The sequence below is a fragment of the Nicotiana sylvestris genome, chromosome 8 (assembly GCF_000393655.2).
Source record: "Nicotiana sylvestris chromosome 8, ASM39365v2, whole genome shotgun sequence".
NCBI lineage: Eukaryota > Viridiplantae > Streptophyta > Magnoliopsida > Solanales > Solanaceae > Nicotiana > Nicotiana sylvestris.
Genome location: NC_091064.1, coordinates 204,043,239 through 204,057,846, shown reverse-complemented (window position 1 = coordinate 204,057,846; position 14,608 = coordinate 204,043,239).

Genomic DNA, 14,608 nt, shown 5'->3' with positions numbered 1-14,608 from the left:
ATCATGCTAACCAATCAAGCAACTCCGAAGCAAATGGAGAGCACCAACATCTTCCGTTGAGCCGATAGCCTACTTGGAGGGCACTTGACTTGTCTATCGGGACCTACGGGCGTGAAACGCAGCGTCCCTAGGCAAAAGGGACGTCAGTACGAAAAATGTACCAAGTATGTAAGGTACATAAATAAGTACATAACAGACATGGAAGAAATATGGAGTACATGACTCAACCTGTAAGTCTGAATAACTTTGTAAATCATGAAAATAGTATCATGCATATGCGTATGAATGTCATGTCGTGCATAGGTACATGTTTCATAACATCATCAGCCTCTGAGGGCATCCCATCATATCATCTCGGCCGTTGTGGGCAAAATCATGAACGTATACCAGCTGATCAGGTAGTGGTGCGTATATAACGCCATAACCTTTCCCATATCCCATATACATATATATACATACATATATACGCATATATAACACCATCTGGTCACGGGTCAATGTACATGAATGCAATGGCATGAAAGGTACGTTAATAAAATCCTTCGAAATGTCATAAGACCATTTTACCTCTAAGTAATATCATAAAGTAAACTAATTTCAATTTTCGTATTTTTCTGAGACCCATGAACAGATGATAAAATATTATGACACATGAAAATTCAAGAACATAGATATCTCTAATATTTCTATGAATAGAGTCATTTATGGAATTTGTGCATTTGCACGTTTCGTTCGTATTATATGGATCATGCCAAAAGAAATAAAGGATAGCCTTAACATACTTGGAGTAGGGAAAACTCCGTATAATATTCTTGGCGAAGATTACACCGTACTTTTTTAGAACCGCAAAATTTGGACGGAATTAAGCTTCTGCTTGTTGAAGTGTTTGAACGATTGCCTATGTTCTTGACGTTACAGTATTTGAACCAAGAAAGAAAATTTTGTTGCTTTTTGAGGAATGGCTACGTTACTCCTTTCCAAATGGAAATGGAGACTTGATATGTGATTTCTATTTTGAATTTAAGGGACATTCTGATCTCTTCCAAATGAACATGGAAACAAGACATTTACTAAATCTTGCTTTTTTTAATATTTCAATTAAATCTTTGGCAGCTACCTCTCATAAATCAATATGAGTCCTTTTTCAAATAGTGGCCTTCTGCCACATTTTGTTGGGGGATTTAATCTTATCCACTTATTTGATTAATTAACTATGTAATGTTCCGTTACCCGGTAATTAACCAATTACCCGTATAATTAAGAATTATTCTCACTTACTTAAAATATTACTCGCTTTTCACATTCCTTATATACCTTACTAGTATGGGCACGTAGTACCTTGCATGTCACTAGTCCATAAATGCCGGATATTTTAGCTTGGGCCGTATTTTATCCCAATATGCCAAACTTGGAAAAAAAAAATTATTTTCTTTGACTTGCTCCCCCTTTTACCTACATGAATCTACTAATCGCTTGTGAAATATCATAATCCTTATAATCTCCAAATAATCTTTTACTTGGACTGATGTCAATTACCTTATGACAAATTTAACGTACAATACTTCAGGGTGCAACATCTTAGTAACTTAATACTGCGAAATGTAACATCACCGTAATGTAATACAGTTGGGTGCAATACTGTCGTAACTTAATACTGCGAAACATCATCGTAATGTTGCGGGTAGTAACTTTATTCCCCCCTTTGGAACATTCGTCCTCGAATATTGACTGGTGCACTTATTATTTTCATCTTCCGAATACTTTAGAACTTCCCTTGCCATCTAGGCGACTATTCTGTGAATGAGTCCAAAGTCTAGGGCATTCCCACCCTTAGGCCTCTTTCTCACACCACAACTTGTAGTCGGAATCCTTCAAATCTCGTAACTGTTGCTACCTTTCATTATGCAGCCTGTACAATTTTGACCTTGTAAATATGCCCAATCTCTAGGCTTCATATGTAGAGCTTGATAAGATGTCCCTTTGGGCATCTATGAGTATACTAAAGTTCTTCGCTCGATACTTTATTGAATTCACGAATATTTATCTCATTGCGTAGGTCCGTTTAGCCATCCGTATGAATTTACTGCCATAACTCTTACTTTAATTTATCGTTACGGAGGTCTACTATCAAATCTCAGCTTACTCTCGTTGCTTATTCCATATGTATAAATTTAAGTCATTTAATGCTCCATCATTACTGCTCATCTTTAGAATGATAGCCTAATCTCATCTCATACTTTGTGACTTTTGTCCATCCATTGTTGATTCACCTCAATATTGATCTACAATATACCACTAATAACTCGAAACTCCTTACGTAATACTTTTTGCCCCTAGGGCTTATGTCACATCAAGGAATATTCGAAGTGATTCCCATAATCGTATTTCATTGTGTCTTAATGCGATTCACCTTATGGGGGTATCTTAATTTCGTGCCGCCGGCGAAATCTTTTCTCCTTCTCTTCTTTTTTTTCTCAAATCATTATTCAAACTAAGGCCCAAACGTCATCCTTTATCTGTGACAATTATACCCTCATTTTATTACCAGGTCAGCATTTTATTCCTTCTGAATGCTATTAATCTTAGACTCCTTTGAGTTTATTCAAGCTATACTGAACTTTCAATAACTTAGAGAAACCACTATCTCTCTTATTTCTATGGACTTAATCCCGAGGACTTATCCATTCTCATTACCTTTTTACTTGCCTTTCCTCATCCTTACTCATGTTTCGTTAAAACTTTGTCGCTCTACCATACTTTAGCTTGCGACCTATACATATCCATTTATACTACTCGCAACTTTCCTTTAACTTGCTTGAACCATAGATTTCCTTATGTTATTCTGAAACGTCAAGTGAGACATCACATTGTCTCTAATTTTTCTCGACTCTCTTAACTAGATCTCTCAGTACTTAGAAACTATAGGCTGGAAGACATACCGCCGATGATGCCGCTATCATTACCGGTTATTGGATCCCCGTGCTTATAGCCTTCTATCCGAAGTATGGACTATTCACAATCTTCTGCCTTTGAGTATCTCATACGTTGTTCACTTTTACCTTACTTACCTTAAAATCTCGCATCGTATCTTCTATCTCTCTCGTGACCTCCCTTCTACCTAGGTGTAATCCAAGTCCATAACATAAAGTTCTATTATAATACTTGCACCTCTGGTACATACACAGTCCCGTGAGAGTTTCATATTGACTTCTTATGAGATTGGTACCCTTCTAACTGGCTTTATCATCGAGCCGTTATAGAACATAGTTGTTGTGCTATCTCTCTTGCACCTCTAATATTAAGAGTGATTCTGCTATGTTTTTAATCATGATTCCTATAACTTCTGGGTCCAATAATCAGATTCCTGATTTACTTTGTTAATGTAACTCTTTAGATTCCTTCTTCTTCTGATCGACCTTTATGTTGGCTTAAGTTATTTTCCAATCTGCGGCTCATGACATTAGTTATTACTTTAGTCTTTCATGGGCGCTATAGAATATCCATGATAGAATCTTCTAACAATTCAATCCTTTGTATATGCCCTGGGCCCAATTCTTTCTTTTAAATTATATTGGAGTCTTCTATGGTTGTATGAATGTTAGTATATATATGTTGCATGGATAATATTACGAAATCGTAAGTGTTCTCATGACATAACTAACTCTGGATCATTGATCGAATAATTCCTTCTGTTCCTTCTCGGCTTCCTTTAAACGTAAGCTATTACTTTTCCTGTTCTTTCTGCCTCCTTGTTGTGTGCCTACTTAGCTAATCTTAGTTTCCATGCATGCCTGAATTTTCGTGCAACTCATATGGTCTTGAATATTACCTTTGATCTTTCTCCCCGTTCATTAGCCACGGTAGGTGCCACTTTCTTTTGGAGTGCATACAATTTTTGTTGTAAGATTGCTTTTACATGACCCTTTCTCCTTCGAGTTACTATGTTTAGGTTGAAGTCTTCTTCCTTATTTCCTCAGCTAGTCTTCCAGTGTAGTACTTAGGGAGGACCCTCTGACTCTTGTAAAGTTGTGAGCTTATTACATTGTATACTCGACGGACCTCCTAATATCCTTCCTTGCCTATACTTATCTATAGTTACTTACCTCCATGCCCTGGTCCTTGTGGGGTTGCTTCTGAACTGATATTTTGACTGTCTAACCAGTGTCACTCTCTTTTGTTCCTGTAATATTCATAAGGTACCTTTAACTACCCCGATTCCTATTTGAATATATCTCAAGTATTACAATGACAATACTGCGGGGCTGAATTCTCCATGTTGGGGTTAACTATGTTTATTTTGCATGATCTATTGATTTGTCCGTAACCTCTTGTCTAGCCATGGCTAGGCTCTTCCTGAATCAACTACTAACTACTCGTTCGCCCATTCTCCTATCAATATTTCGCGTAATCTTTCTTGGGTTATTTCTTTTGTCTTACCTTACCTCTCGCACTGGCTCCTTATTTATCAATAACATCCCGGGAAGGAACCCTTACTTCCTTTCCTTGACGTCGTGCTTGCATAATGTTCTGGAATTATAGAATATATGTAGGATTTGGATAAGTGTAATCTCATTCCTTACTTATATATTTTTTTATCACATTATTCCTTTACCATCCCGTAGTTAATGAACCACTTAATTCTGACTTAAACACCACAGAACTCCATATTCCTCACTTTAGGAGAGTACTAAGATTTAGTGCTACAACAATCCACTTATAGATGTTTTACCTCTTCATTTTTGGCATCTTTTCACATCATCGATGACCCTTAATCACCTTGCGGTAATCTTTATGTACCAAGGATAACAAAATTCCCTACTCACTAGGGTGACACTTAGTGTAACCGGTATACATAGTCCCTTAAGCTTAACTTTGCCCACATTGCTTGCTTAGGGAAACGTCTTCCTGAATGGACCTTTAAGGGTTATTCTTTTGTCTTCAATTCTATTACTGCTAGAATGCAACCTCTGTATTTCTCATGATGCCGACTATTATCAAATCATTCAGTCCCTAATCCATGTTTAGTTTATCTTGTTCACTAGCCCATACCGATTTCTATTACTCTAGGGTTTAACTCTCTTTTCTGGTAGTCGCGTTGGAGTCACGAACTTATTTATCGAAATAAGGATATAACTTCATGGCTTATACTCTTTTATTGTCTTAAGGCCTATCACCTCTCATCTCTTCTTTCACCTGACTATGGACCCGGTAATACCGTAATCTTTTTCATCTACCATTGTCATCCATGTATCGCATCTTACTCATAATTCTTCCTTATCTCTCTTCTCATTACTCTGCTAATATTTCTGCCTATCCCTTTCTTATGAAAACTTCAACAAGACATTCTTTTATTTTTTGCTCCTCTTGCTTCATCCATCGGCTCTTCGGGTTGCTCAATGTCCTCGCTCTGCTAAGGACGAGAGTCACACTAAAGTAATATTTATCCCTTCCATGCTTTCAATGCCTATCTTCTGAATTTTTTTTATCATGCTAGTATTCACATCTAATTGTAATATTCTAGAGTGCACCATTTGGGTTCCTCACAAAAAGATCTATTAGCACATTTGTAATATCCTTCGGAAATGTCAACTAACACAAACAATCCATTCACCATTTTTGGTTACTCTAACCCCAACCGGATCCTGATGCCGTCTTTTTCTTACCCCCATAGGGCATAACTGAGATGGGTGCGGCCAATTGTACATATCTCTGTTACTGTTGAATATAATTCAAAAAGCTAATATTCCTCTGCCTGAATTATAAACATTGTTAACCTTCATTAACTGAGCGCCCCGTACCCTTCATCATCTTGCTTCTTTTGCTTGTTGAAACTTGTATTTATCTCCTGAATCTCTCATTGTCTTTCACCATAAAGATAGATAGGCATTATTGCCTTAAAGATCCTTATCAAGAAGTTTGCACATCTTAGTATACACTTGATCTGCTGAATACCTCATCTTTATCCATCATAAGCATGATGCAAATATCGAGTTCCTCTGGCTCAACACTTCCACAGCTATATCTCTTACCAATCGTCTTTCTGGATGTATGCATCGTCGTATTATGAATAAGATAGAGTTTTGCAAATTGAGTTCTTATAAATGAGCTCTACCACACGATCTAGAGTAAGAAGAAAGATTGACAGTACTAAATACCCTGTAGCCTCCTGCTTATAAGTGTGGTGCACGACACACCCATAAACAAGACTCTACTAAACACGACTTGTAGACTCCCTAGGACCAAACTGCTTTGATACCACTTTTTTCATGACCCAAACCAATGGGCCGCGACGGGTGCCCGGTACCTTACTCAATCGAGTACCAACGTAACGTATATTTTTTATTACATCATCATATACACGTGACATACGGTCCTAATAGGGCAACATGATCATTTATAAACTGAAAACATAGGCCGACAAGGTCGCACAATCTTTCACGTACATGACATATGTCGACAAGCCTCTAAGAGTACATAAATATCATAAAGGTCGGGACAGAGTCCCGCCATACCAAATAATACAATTTTAAATCATACTAACCAAACAAGAAACTTCGAAGCAAATGGAGCGCACCAACATCTTCCGCTGAGCTGATAGCCTACTTGGAGGGCTTTCGACCTGTCTATCGGGACCTGCGGGCATGAAACGTAACGTTCCCAAGCAAAAAGGACGTCAGTACGAAAAATGTACCAAGTATGTAAGGTACATAAATTAGTACATAATAGACATGGAAGAAATATGGAGTACACGACTCAACCTATAAGTCTGAATAACTTTGTAATCATGAAATAATTATAGTATCATGCATATACGTATGAATGTCATGTCGTGCATAGGTACATGTTTCATAACATCACCAGCCTCTGAGGGCATCCCATCATATCATCTCGTCCACTGTGGGCAAAATCATCAACGTATACCAGCTGATCAGGTGGTGGTGCGTACATAACACCATAACCTTTCCCATATCCCATATACATATATATACATATATACATATATACGCGTATATAATGCCATATGTCATGGGTCAATGTACATGAATGCAATGCATGAAAGGTACGTTAATAAAATCCTTCGAAATATCATAAGACCATTTTGCCTCTGAGTAATATCATAAAGTAAACTCGTTTCAACTTTCGTATTTTTCTGAGACCCATGAACATATGATAAAATATTATGACACATGGAAATTCAAGAACATAGATATCTCTAATACTTCTATGAATAGAGTCATTTATGGAATTTGTGCATTTGCACATTTCGTTCGTATTGTATGGATCATGCCAAAAGAAAGAAGGGATATCCTTAACATACCTGGAGTAGGAAAAACTCCGTATAATATTTTTGGCGTACACCGTACTCTTTTAGAACCGCAAACTTTGAACGGAATTAAGCTTCTGCTCGTTGAAGTGTTTGAACGATTGCCTATGTTCTTGACGTTACACTATTTGAACCAAGAAAGAAAATTTTCTTGCTTTTTGAGGAATGACTACATTACTCCTTTCCAAATGGAAATGGAGACTTGATATATGATTTCTAGTTTGAATTTAAGGGACATTCTGATCTCTTCCAAATGAACATGGAAACAAGACATTTACTAAGTCTTGTTTTTTTTTTTTAATATTTCAATTAAATCTTTGGCAGCCACCTCTCATAAATCAATATGAATCACTTTCTCAAATAGTGACCTTCTGCCACATTTTAGGGTGGGGGTGGGGTGAGGAATTTAATCTTATATTAATTAATTAGGTAATATCCCGCTACCCGATAATTAACCAATTGCTCGTATAATTAAGAATTATTCTTACTTACTTAAAATATTATTCACTTTTCACATTCCTTATACATCTTACTAGCATGAGCACGTAGTACCTTGCATGTCACTAGTCCAAAAATACCGGGTATTTTACTCGGGCCGAATTTTATCCCAATATGCCAAACTTGGACAAAAAAAATTATTTTCTTTGACTTGCTCCCCTTTTCACCTTCATGAATCTACTAATCGCTTGTGAAAAGCATAATCCTTATAATCTCCAAATAATCTTTTACTTGGTCTGATGTCATTACCTTACGACAGATTTAATGCACAATACTTCAAGGTGCAACATCATCGTAACTTAATATTGCGAAATGTAACATCACCGTAATATAATACTATTGGGTGCAATACCGTCGTAACTTAATACTGCAAACATCATCGTAATGCTACGGGGCGTAACAGTTTAACAGTAATATAGTACTAAAAATATTCCAAATATATATGCTGCAAAACACATTGTAATTAATGAAAGGTTAGATATGTTGAGTCATACATCACAAGGATCAAAATTAAAATTTATCAATAATTAAGGGATCAAAAATGCTATTATTTGATGTTGTTTTGAATAATGTGAGTTTTTGAGTTTTTGTACAATTTACAAAAAAAATAATAAAATAATAATAATAATAATAATAATAATAATAATAATAATAATGTACATGTCTTTGCAATACTAACATCAACCAAACGGTATTTGCAAAAACTAAAACAAACACTTATTAGGAATATCGAATAACATCCTTTTACGATAAGTATCACACATGGAGATTGATTTGGTTTGTTACAATTATTTCTTTTAGTACATAATATGTAGGGGTAGTAATTTGAGCTCAAACGTCTCCAACCCGCCAAGAGATTAATGAGCTGTGCTATAAATATTTTAGCTCATGGGTCAATTTGGCGTGAGCCCAAGTTAATCTATTAATTTTTATAGTTCATTCTGACCCATTAAGTAGCCCAAATACAACCCATGAAACTCACTCAAAACAAAGGGATCTCAACCCAATTTATCTAGAAATTTACTTAGTTGCCCCAATTTTACCTTTTTTTTTTGTTTTTTGAATTTTCAATTTTCTATTCTTTATTTTTCTGCACCACCCACCCCCCTCCAAAACCACCCCTCAAAAAATTTCTTTTTTTTTTTGTGTTTTCAATTTTTTGTTTTTTTTTCTTTCGGCACCACCCACCCACCCACCCTACCCCCTCTCCACGCAAACCCCCACAAAAAAAAATTTCTTTTTTTGTATTTTCAATTTTTTGTTTTTTCTTGTTTTTCTGTAACCCCCTCGGTCGCCGCCGCGCGAACCCTCTAAAAAAATTTTACTTTTTTTTTTGGTATTTTCAATTTTTTTTAAAATTCTTCTACACTATCCACCTACCCCCCTACCCCCTCCCCGCCGCCGCCGTGCAAACTCCTTAAAAAAATTTTACTATATTTTTTTTGTATTTTTATTTTTTTTAAATTCTTTTGCACTACCCACCCACCCTGCCATCCTCCCCTCCCCCCAAAAAAAATTTTACTTTTTTTTTTGTATTTTTAATTTTCTGCTTTTTTTTGTTTTTATGCACCACCCACTAACCCTACCCCCCCCTCCGCGCAAACTCCTAATTTTTTTTTTTGTATTTTTAATTTTCTATTTTATGTTTTCATTTTTCTGCACCACCCACCCACCCCCATCCCCAACTCCGCCCACAAAATATTTTTCAACTTACACATTTTAAGGTAAAAGGTTTTTTTATGCAAGATGAACATGATTCTGAAATATGGGTCAAGTTGGACGGGTTGGGTTATGACTCATTGTTTAGGCCATTTTGACCCAACCCATCTTAGCCCAAGTACACTTTGGGCTGGGTTGGGCAATAACTCATTTATTGACCTAACCCATCTTGACCCGCTCAAATTTAATCCAACCCGCCCATTTGCCACCCCTTAATATTATCCATTTGAAATGTAATCCATAAAACTAATTACAAATTTATGTTACTTAAAGCTAATAAAAATTGTTTCTTAAGGAGTTAAATGAATGATACAAGTATATAACTTGCTACCTAACAAAGTCAGAGGTCTAAGGTATCATGGATTACACTTACAAATTATCCCTTGATTTTATTGTTCCTTTACTTTGGAATGGTATTTCTGCATTGCACATGGACCTTCCCATTACTTCTTTGGGATGTTTACCAATTATTTTTTCTTACGAACCATAAGGAATACAATAGCTAATGTTAATGAGGGAGCTTGTTTAATTATCGAGTCCAATGACATTAGAAATAGTGTGGAGTAAAGGGTTAACTTATGATACATAAATAGTCAGCCAGATTTACTTGTGGTTGCAAAATAGATAAATGAAAAGAGTTATTCACTCATGTTATACATTAAAAATAGGTTGGATAATGAACTTTTTTAAAACGGGTTGAATATGGATAAGAACCATATTATCCATTTCGAAAATGGATAACCAATGAATAACTAATGGATTTAACTTTTACATTTGTAAAGCCTCAAATTGAGGGTTCCTAAAGTTTGGGAGACTAGGAATTCTCCTAAAAGTAATCATATTCAATAATGGATAATATGGATATCAATATTATCCGCCAGTTAACCCATTTTTTATCTGTATAAAATATGGGTCAGGGATAATTAATCCATTTTTGCATTACCCATTTATCCGACCCGCCCGTTTGTCACCCCTAGAACTCATTCAATAGTGTTGTATCCTGGGCCGGGCCCGGGCCTAAATGGGACAAACGGGCCGGGCTTAACGGGCCTGGGCTCTGGCGGTCCCGGGCCTCACGGTCCCGGGCTTTGTGGGCTCAACGGGTGGAACCAGCCCGTGACGGGCCTAAGCCCATATGGTCCTGGGCTAAACGGGCCGGGCTCGTGGGTTTAGCGGGCCTTTTTATTTCTGTTTTTTTTTTAAATTTTTTTTGTTTAAGACAATTTCTTGTAAACCATATCATGGCTATATAAATAATATATATGTAGAAATCTAATTATTAAAGTGCTTGACGAAAAAGTAAAATAACAAAACAATAGTAAAACTAAATTGCCATGCATAATAAATTAATAAGAAAGTACAACATGAAGCATAAATACGTCTAATAATTTTAAAATAACACAAATTGTTGAAATATCTTAAAGACGAATTTGCGGATAAATACCATCAACACAATACGTTATATGCCTCCTTAAAATGCCTGTGGTACACCCTGAACGAAAATTTAAGACTCTTCCACAGTTCTTGCATTTTAATATTTGGCCTTCTTCATTTTCTTCAAGCACTTCATAGTAGTGCGAAACAAATAAGCGCACTCTTTCCGAACGAGGCATGATGTAACTTGAAAATTAAGATTGAGACTTGAAGTCTTGAAAATTGGAGATTGAGAGATTGAGAGAAATTTAGATTGAGAAATGAGTATTGAGTATTGAAATGAAGAAGAGGGATGGGGGTATTTATAGTGTTAGAGAAGGTTAGTTTTGTAAATTGAAAAAAAAATGGCTATTTGTGCAATATGGCCGTTGGTGGTCATTGGGGGTGGGGCCCTCATTTTGAATTTTGAAAAATCTTGTTTTGTAGTATATATAGTATACTAGTATAGTATATATATATATATATATATATATATAGTATACCAGTATAGTATACCATATATAGTATGTTATGTATATATATTTCCAAATATAATTTCTGAAAATTATTTTATTTTTTGAATTTTTTGAGAGTAATTCTCATATAGGGCAAAAATCACGTGCTTACAGTAGTATATATTGTATGTTATGTAAATATATTACCTTATATATTTTCTTGTAGTATATATTGTATGTTATGTATATATATTATCTTATAAATTTTCTTGTAGTATATATTGTATGTTATGTATATATATTATCTTATAAATTTTCTTGTAGTATATATTGTATGTTATGTATATATATTACCTTATATATTTTCTTGTAGTATATATTGTATGTTATGTATATATATTATAGCTTATAAATAATTGCAAGTTAAAGACAAAAAATATTGCAAAAAGATATTCAAGGGCATGTCTTATAATTTTTATTACCAAAAATGGTATATCTTTCTTAGTCTTCCTCCCCCCATTGGAATGAGCACAACAAGGTACTAATACCACCATTAAAAGGGACAAAAACTAAAAGAAGATATGCCAAAGTACAAGGTATACCATAATCTACATTGTATCTCTAACAAATTTTATAAATCCTTCAAGGTTCGGAGGAGGTTGCGTTGGTGGTGGTGGAAAAGAAGCTTGTTCATCACCACTTCCGGGCGAAGCAGCATCCTCCACAAGTTCTGCCATCATTTCTTCATAAGCTTCATCTATCGCCGTTTGTGATTCCGCAATTCAAAAGTTTCTTCTTTCCGAGCGGATCCAATCTCTGAACAGTACAGATTTTTCCAAGCTCTCCCTCATTGACGCTCTATGATCACCTATTTGAAGTCTTGCTTGACTGAAAGCGCTCTCTGATGCAACAGTTGAAGCTTGAATAGATAAAATATCCCGAGCCATCCTTGTAAGAACCGGAAAATATTTTTCCCTTGTTCTAAAAAATCTATAAGAATTTTAACATTCGTCCAATCTTGAGTAGTAAGCATTTCATCATCATCCTCACCACCCACCCGAGCATTAAACGTTGCATTAATTGGGTTTCTATATTCATATGCAACTACTAAACTTTCGTACATATAATTCCATCTAGTCGGGCAAGCTTTAGGAACCTTTCTTTCTGTAAGGCCATATTCATCACATTTTTTAAAATATTCTCTTAGTCTACTTCTACGGTTTGAATAAAAAAGCCAATTAAGAGCCATTCTAACCTTTTCAATTTCTAAATTTAAAATTCGCATACCATCACCGACAATTAAATGATAAATATGACAAATACATCTAACATGGAATATATTCCTAAATGCAGGATTTAGTGTTGTTGTAAGTATGCCTATAGCACTAGTGTTACTAGAAGCATTATCCATAGAAATTGCCATTATTTTATCTCTAAAGCAAAAATATCTACAAATATCTGCAACAGTGTTAGCTATAAACTTACCTGTGTGACATGAATTAATTATTCTATACGCAATAATGCGTTTTTGCATTGTCCACTCCTCATCTATCCAATGACTTGTAACAGTTAGATAATCACAATCATTACCACTTCTACCAATATCAGTAGTAATAGAAATCCGATTACTTATATGAGTAAATAAATACCGCAAATATTGTTCATATTCATGTTTATATTTATAAATATCGCTCTTAACTGTTGCGCGAGGCCAACCTTTATAAGTAGGATTAAAAACTCTTCTAATATAATGCACCCAATTAGGATTAGAGGGAAAAGAATAGGGTAAGCACATAACGGTAACCATCTTTGCTAATTCTTCACGATCTCTATTTGGATCGTAATATAAAATACCTCCGGTCACAGTGTTAATTCCTGGTTGAACTAGATTTGAACCTGTACTAGGGTTAACATCAGAATCTACATGTGTTCCCTCTAGCTGCGCTTTCATTTGTAAATATCTAGCTTTATCTCTAGGGTGTGTTTTTATGTGCCTAGTCAAACTACCCGTGCCGCTACGGTCTCCAGTATATTTATGCGCCAGTAATTCCCCACATGTTTTACACTTAGCCTTATTTTGTTCTCTTACTTGAGTAAAAAAATTCCAAACTAATGATGTTTCTAGGCGTTTAGAAGGTTGTCTATTAAAACTAGGGGTTTCTACAGGTGGGTCGGACGGTACATCAGTTGGGTTATTAACAGGACTAGTAGGTGTATCATCTAAATCCAGTTGGGTTTCATCTTCATCCTCATTTTCCTCATCATTTTCAAAGATAGTTTCATTAGGATAAAGAGCATTCATAGTTTCATCATCTAAATTTTGACATGGTGCAACATTATGGCAAAATTGACTATTGAAAAATTGAAAACAGAGGTTATCACTATCAAGAATAATAGGAGCAGCATGACGTCTACCAGGTCTAGGTCGGGGAGCCGGGGGAAGGGCAGTAGGTTGGCCACTACTTTCACCAATTTTAGCTTTACCCTTACCACCAAAAATATTTTTCAAAGAAAATGCCATATTAATTATAATTATACTAAATAAAACTAACAAAACTATAATATTAAAACTTAAGAGTTGGAACGCGTTTACCGAATTGCCGAACAACTTCTTGAAAATTGAAAATCGTTGAAGACTTGAATACTTCAATTCACCAACTTCACAATTTTTCACGAAATTTCAACAATAAAATAAGCAATTATAGTAGAGAGATTGAGAGAGATTGAGGGAGATTGATGAATTGGTGAGTAAAAATGAAAGAATGAGAGGATATTTATAGTTGAGAATTGGGAAAAAGGGAAATTATATAAAGTTTGGGGGCCAAATGACTATTTTTTAAACTTCCAAACGGTCAAAATTGCAGCCCAACGACTATAATTTTAATTTGACCGTTGCTATTTTTTTTTTTTTAAAAAAGTAGCCGTTAGGCCCGGTAAGACCGGCCCAGGCCCGCTAGCCGGTCCCCGGCCCGCCACGGGCTTTTTGCACCATTAAGGACCGGCCCGCCAGGCCCGTTTAGCCCGTTAGGACCACGGGCCCGGTCCGGTCCTGGTCCAAGACCGGCCCACCGTACAACATTATGGAGAGCAGGGAATACTTTCAAGCGTAGCAATCAGGAGCCCGCCTGGAGAACAAGGGAGTACTTTCAAGCGCAACAGTCAGGGGCACGCCTGGAGAACAAGGGAGTATCATTTAAGT